The sequence below is a fragment of the Cryptomeria japonica genome, unplaced genomic scaffold, assembly GCF_030272615.1.
Source record: "Cryptomeria japonica unplaced genomic scaffold, Sugi_1.0 HiC_scaffold_296, whole genome shotgun sequence".
Taxonomy (NCBI): domain Eukaryota; kingdom Viridiplantae; phylum Streptophyta; class Pinopsida; order Cupressales; family Cupressaceae; genus Cryptomeria; species Cryptomeria japonica.
Genome location: NW_026729118.1, coordinates 51,796 through 57,496, shown reverse-complemented (window position 1 = coordinate 57,496; position 5,701 = coordinate 51,796). Strand labels below are relative to the sequence as shown.

At 59.0% G+C, this 5,701-nt stretch overlaps 1 non-coding gene across 1 annotated transcript; it reads right to left on the bottom strand.

The window, feature by feature from the left end:
- Window positions 1-1,520: 1,520 nt before the first annotated feature.
- LOC131870168 (5S ribosomal RNA) lies at window positions 1,521-1,639 on the bottom strand. Its single transcript, XR_009368507.1, has one exon. It is a non-coding gene; the product is annotated as a 5S ribosomal RNA (ribosomal RNA).
- Window positions 1,640-5,701: the final 4,062 nt, after the last annotated feature.

Genomic DNA, 5,701 nt, shown 5'->3' with positions numbered 1-5,701 from the left:
CCAAGGTGCGGCGTGCACGAAGTCGGAGCCCGGTTTGCCCCGGGTGCGCACCTCGCGTGCACCTTCGCCGCGGTGGGCACCATGGCGTGCACGAAGTCGGAGCCCGGTTTGCCCCGGGTGCGCACCTCGCGTGCACCTTCGCCGGGGTGGGCACCTCGGCTGGGTTGCGCGCCCTGGTGCGCACCAAGGAGCGCTCCGAAGTGTGCTCCAAGGTGCGGCGTGCACGAAGTCGGAGCCCGGTTTGCCCCGGGTGCGCACCTCGCGTGCACCTTCGCCAGGGTGGGCACCTCGGTGCGCACACCTTCTCAATGTTTTCTTGCCTTTTCTGGAAATTGGTGAAGGCAGCGCATCAAAGGTGCGCACCTCGGTGTGCTCCGAGGTGCGAACCCGAGAGCGCTCCGAGGTGCCCACGAAGTCGAAAGTCGGGTTAATTGCATTGTTTTCCCCGGGTGCGCTCCGAGGTGCGCAACATCGGCGCGCACCAAGGAGGGCTCCGAAGTGTGCTCCAAGGTGCGCACGATGGCGTGCACCTCTGGTGCGCACGATTCGGAGCTCGGTTTGACCGGGGTGCGCACACCTTGGCTGGGTTGCGCACCTTTTGTGCGCTCCAAGGTGCGCACGAAGTCGGAGCTCGGTTTGCCCCGGGTGCGCACCTTCGCCAGGGTGCGCACCTTGATGCGCACGCCTTGGCTGGGCTGCGCACCTTGGTGGGCGCCATGGTGCGCACCTTTCGTGCGCTCCAAGGTGCGCACGAAGTCGGAGCTCGGTTTGCCCCGGGTGCGCACCTTGGTGGGCGCCATGGTGCACTCCGAGGTGCCCAAGATTGGTGCGCACCAAGGAGCGCTCCGAAGTGCGCTCCAAGGTGCGCGCGAAGTCGAAAGTTGGGTTAATTGTCCGGTTTGCCTCGGGTGCGCACCTTGCGTGCACCTTCGCCAGGGTGGGCGCCTTGGTGCGCACACCTTGGCTGGGCTGCGCACACCTTGGCACCCGCGTTTCCTTCATTTTAAATTTTTTTTTTTTACAATCTCTCAAGTGGGAAATTCTATAATCTCAACTTTTTTTGCCTTTTCAGGAAACTTTTGAATGGAGCGCATCATTGGTGCGCTCCGAAGTGTGCTCCAAAGCTCTCTCCAGCTGCGTGCACCTGCCCCGGCCGCGCACCCGGCCCCGCCCAGCTTCGCTCACCTGTCCCGGGCGTCTGGTGCGGAACCTTAGAGTAAGAAACATCACCGTGCACCTTGGCCAACGTGCGCGACTCGACCGAGCGCGCACTGGCCGAGGTGCACACCGATTTCACCTGGGTGCGCGCGCAGCACCTCGGGCGCACCGGGGTGCGCGCACAACGCCCGGGTTGCACCGTGGCCTGTGTGCTCGGGGTGCCTCGGGTGCGCGCTCGGTGTCGCCCCCGCGCGCGCGGTAGTGCGGGCAGCGCACCCCGGCCCGACCCGGCCCCGACGAGAACGCAAACGGGCAAAAGGTTTATTCAAATAGCATTGCGACGCCCGGCGAAAAACTAAAAAAGGGTGCAACACCGGGACTTCCCGGGAGGTCACCCATCCCAGTACTACTCCGGCCCAAGCGCGCTTAACTGCGGAGTTCTGATGGGATCCGGTGCACTAATGCTGGTATGATCGCACCCGTTATGAGCTTGTCGCAGTGTGTACTTAGCAAACCGCGACCCACGTGCGAATCCACCCCGGCCACCCACCCCCGTCGAGGTGCACACCCTCCCTCGCGAAGTGCGCCCCGTTCGCCAAGTGTGAGCCCTGCCCGGGTGCGCGCACCTTGCTAGGGCGTCGGGTGTGCACCCGGCCCGGCCTACGTGCGTGCACCTGGAGGGGGCGTCGTGTGCGTGCAGTGTCCCGTCTGCAACGCGGTGCCCACACACCACCTCGGGCGCAACGACCTGCGCTCACATGTGGGCCGAGTGCACCTTGGTGCATGTTCGGGGCGCCTCGGGTGCACGCTCGATCTTGCCCCGGTGCACCAAGGCGCTCGGTTTGCCCCGGGTGCGCACTTGGTGCAAGGTGGGCACCCAAAATAGGGATCAAGCACCAAAACACAAGTTTCGGGATGCAAAATGGGACCCAAGGACCACAAATGCGTTCCAAGACCCATGATGGGTCCACGAGAACAAAAATGTGTTCCGAGACTTAATAAACAAATATTGGGTTTTAGGAGAAGAAACATGCTCTGATGCCCAAAACGAGAATCGACCCCGAAAAGGCCACAGGCCAAAAGTGGGATGCGAGACAAAAAAAAATGGGACCCGAGGACCAAAATTGGGTTCCCAGGTCGAAGACAGGGCAACCGGACAAGAAACGACCTCTAAGGCTCGAAATGAGTCCCGACGACTAAAACTTGACAAGAAGCACCCATCAGGCACCCAACTCGACACCCATGGGATGCCGACCCACCCGGGCTTCCACCTAGCACACCTTGGCACCCACCCACCCTCGCACCCAACCTCGCACCCAACTTAGCACCTTTGAACCCACATTGGCACTCACCCTGACCCTGGCACCTTGGAACCCACATTGGCACTCACCTTGACCCTGGCACCCACCTTTGCACTCACCTTGGGACCCACCCTGGCTCCCACCTCGGCACCCACCCAGACACCCACCTTGGTTCCTTGGCACCCACCTTGGATCCTTGGCACCCACCCCGACACCCACCTTGGCACGCAACTTGGCTACTTGCCACCCACCTTGGCTCCTTGACGCCCACCCCGACAACCACCCCGTGACCTACCCTGGCTAGGGTTGGTGCACACCCACCCTGGTGCCCACCTTGGCACCCACCCTATGACCCACCTTGGCACGCACCTTAGTACCCACCCCGTTACCCACCCTAGGACCCACCCCGTGACCCACCTTGGCCAGGGTGGGTGCACCCACCCTGGTGCCCACCTTGGCACCCACCCATCCTAGCACCCAGCCTGTGACCGGGCTTGGAACCCAACCTTGCACCCGCACCCGTCTTGGCCAGTGTGGGTGCGCACCCATCCTGGCACCCACGTTGTGACACACCCTTTAACCCACGCACCCTAGCACCCACGTTGGCACCCACCTTGGAACCCAACCTAGCAACTTGGCACCCACCCCGTGACCCACCTTGGCATCCACCATAGCAGTCGCCGACTTGGCACCCACCTCGGCACCCACCTTGACACTTGTGGACCCACCTTGCCACTCACCCTAGCATCGACCCATCCTAGCACCCACCCTGGCACCTTTGCACCCTAGCACTCACCCATCCTAGCACCTAACCTGTGACCCACCTTGACACTCACCCTCGCACCCACCTTGGAACCCAACCTAGCACCCACCCACCCTGACACCAACCCTAGCACCTACCCACCCTTGCACCCACCCTGTGACCCATCTTGGCACCCACCCATCCTACCACTCAACCTATCACCCACCTTCTCACCCACCTTGGCATCCACCTTAGCACCCACCCACACTGGCACCTTGGCACCCACCTCGGGCAAGGTGGGTGCACACCCACCCTGGCACCCAATTTAGAACCCACCGAGCATGTTACCCACCTTGGCACCCACATTGCAGCCCACCCTAGTACCCACCCTATGACCCACATTGGCATCCACACCCTAGCACCCAGGCACCTCGACACCCGCCTTGACACCCACCCTAGCACTGAACCTGTGACCCACCTTGGAACTCACCCTAGAACCCACCCACCCTGTGAACCACCTTGGCATCCACCTTAGCACCCACCCACCTTGGCACCCACTCTAGCACTCACCCATCCTAACACCCAACTTGTTACCCACCTTGGCACCCGCCCTCGCGTCCACCTTGAAACCCACCCTAGCACCCACCCACGCAGGAGCCCACCTTGGCACCCAACCTAACACCCACGCATCCTGGCACCCAACTTGTGACCCACCTTGGAACCCACCCTAGTACCCACCTTTGAACCCACTATATCACCAACCCACCTTGGCACCCACCCTATGACCCTCTTTGGAATCCACCCTAGCACGCACCCACCCTGGCACCCACCATGGAGCGCACCCTAGCACCCACCCACCTCGGCACGCACCTCAACACCCACCTTGGTGTGCGCACTGCGCCAACCTCTCAAAGACCCTATGTGGTGCGCTCCAAAGTGTACACCTTTGGTGCGCTCCAAGGTGCGCACCTTTGGTGCACACCGAGGTGCACACCAAAGTGTGCACCGAGGTGAGCACCAAAGTGCACTCCAGGGTGCACACCAAGGCGTGCACCTTTGGTGCGGTCAATGCAAACGAATTCGGAAGTTGGGGTCGATGTCCTAATCGCTGCTGCAGACTACACGTATGAGAATCGGACAAATAGCTTTATATAGGGGAGGTGTTGCGTTTGATGGGTCGACTCCCCTGGTTGTGTGCACTGCACCAACTTCAAAGACCCTGTCTTGTTTAAGAAGTCAAAAGTTGGGGTGGATGTCCTAATCATTGCTGCAGTCTACGCATGTATGAGAATCAGACAAATAGCTTATATAGGGGAGGTGTTGCATTCGGTGGGTTGACTCCCCTGGTTGTGCGCACTGCGCCAACCTCAAAGACCCCGCATAGCAGAAGAAGTCGGAAGTCGGATTTTGGTGAGCACCAAGGCGTGCACCTTTGGTGCGGTCAACGCAGACGAATTCAGAAGTTGGGGTGGATGTCCTAATCGTTGTTGCAGGCTACACATGTATGAGAATCAGACAAATAGCTTATATAGGGGAGGTGTTGGGTTTGATGGGTCAACTCCCTTGGTTGTGCGCATTACGCCAACCTCAAAGACCTTGTTTTCGTTAAGAAGTCAAAAGTTGGGGTCAATGTCCTAATGGCTCCTGCAGGCTACACATGTATGAGAATCGGACAAATAGCTTATATAGGGGAGGTGTTGGGTTTGATGGGTCGACTCCCCTGGTTGTGCGCATTACGTCAACCTCAAAGACCTTGTTTTCGTTAAGAAGTCAAAAGTTGGGGTCGATGTCCTAATTGCTCCTGTAGACTACACATGTATGAGAATCAGACAAATAGCTTATATAGGGGAGGTGTTGGGTTTGATGGGTTGACTCCCCTAGTTGTTCGCATTACACCAACCTCAAAGACCTTGTTTTCGTTTAGAAGCCGAAAGTTGGGGTCGATGTCCTAATTGCTCCTGCAGGCTACGCATGTATGAGAATCAGACAAATAGCTTATATAGGGGAGGTGTTGGGTTTGATGGGTCGACTCCCCTGGTTGTGCGCATTGCGCCAACCTCAAAGACCCTGCATTGCGGATGAAGTCGAAAGTCAGAGTTTGGTGTGCTACAAGGTGTGGTCGAAGGTGCTCACCTAGGTGTGCACCTTTGGAGCACAGGAAAAGTGCCCTCCAAAAGTGCGCACCTTTGGAGTGCACAAAAGTGCCCTCCAAAAGTGCGCACCTTTGGAGCGCAGAAAAGTGCCCTCCAAAAAGTGCCCTCCAAAAGTGCGCACCTTTGGAGCGCAGAAAAGTGCCCTCCAAAAAGTGCCCTCCAAAAGTGCGCACCTTTGGAGCGCAGAAAAGTGCCCTCCAAAAAGTGCCCTCCAAAAGTGCGCACCTTTGGAGCGCAGAAAAGTGCCCTCCAAAAAGTGCCCTCCAAAAGTGCGCACCTTTGGAGCGCAGAAAAGTGCCCTCCAAAAAGTGCCCTCCAAAAGTGCGCACCTTTGGAGCGCAGAAAAG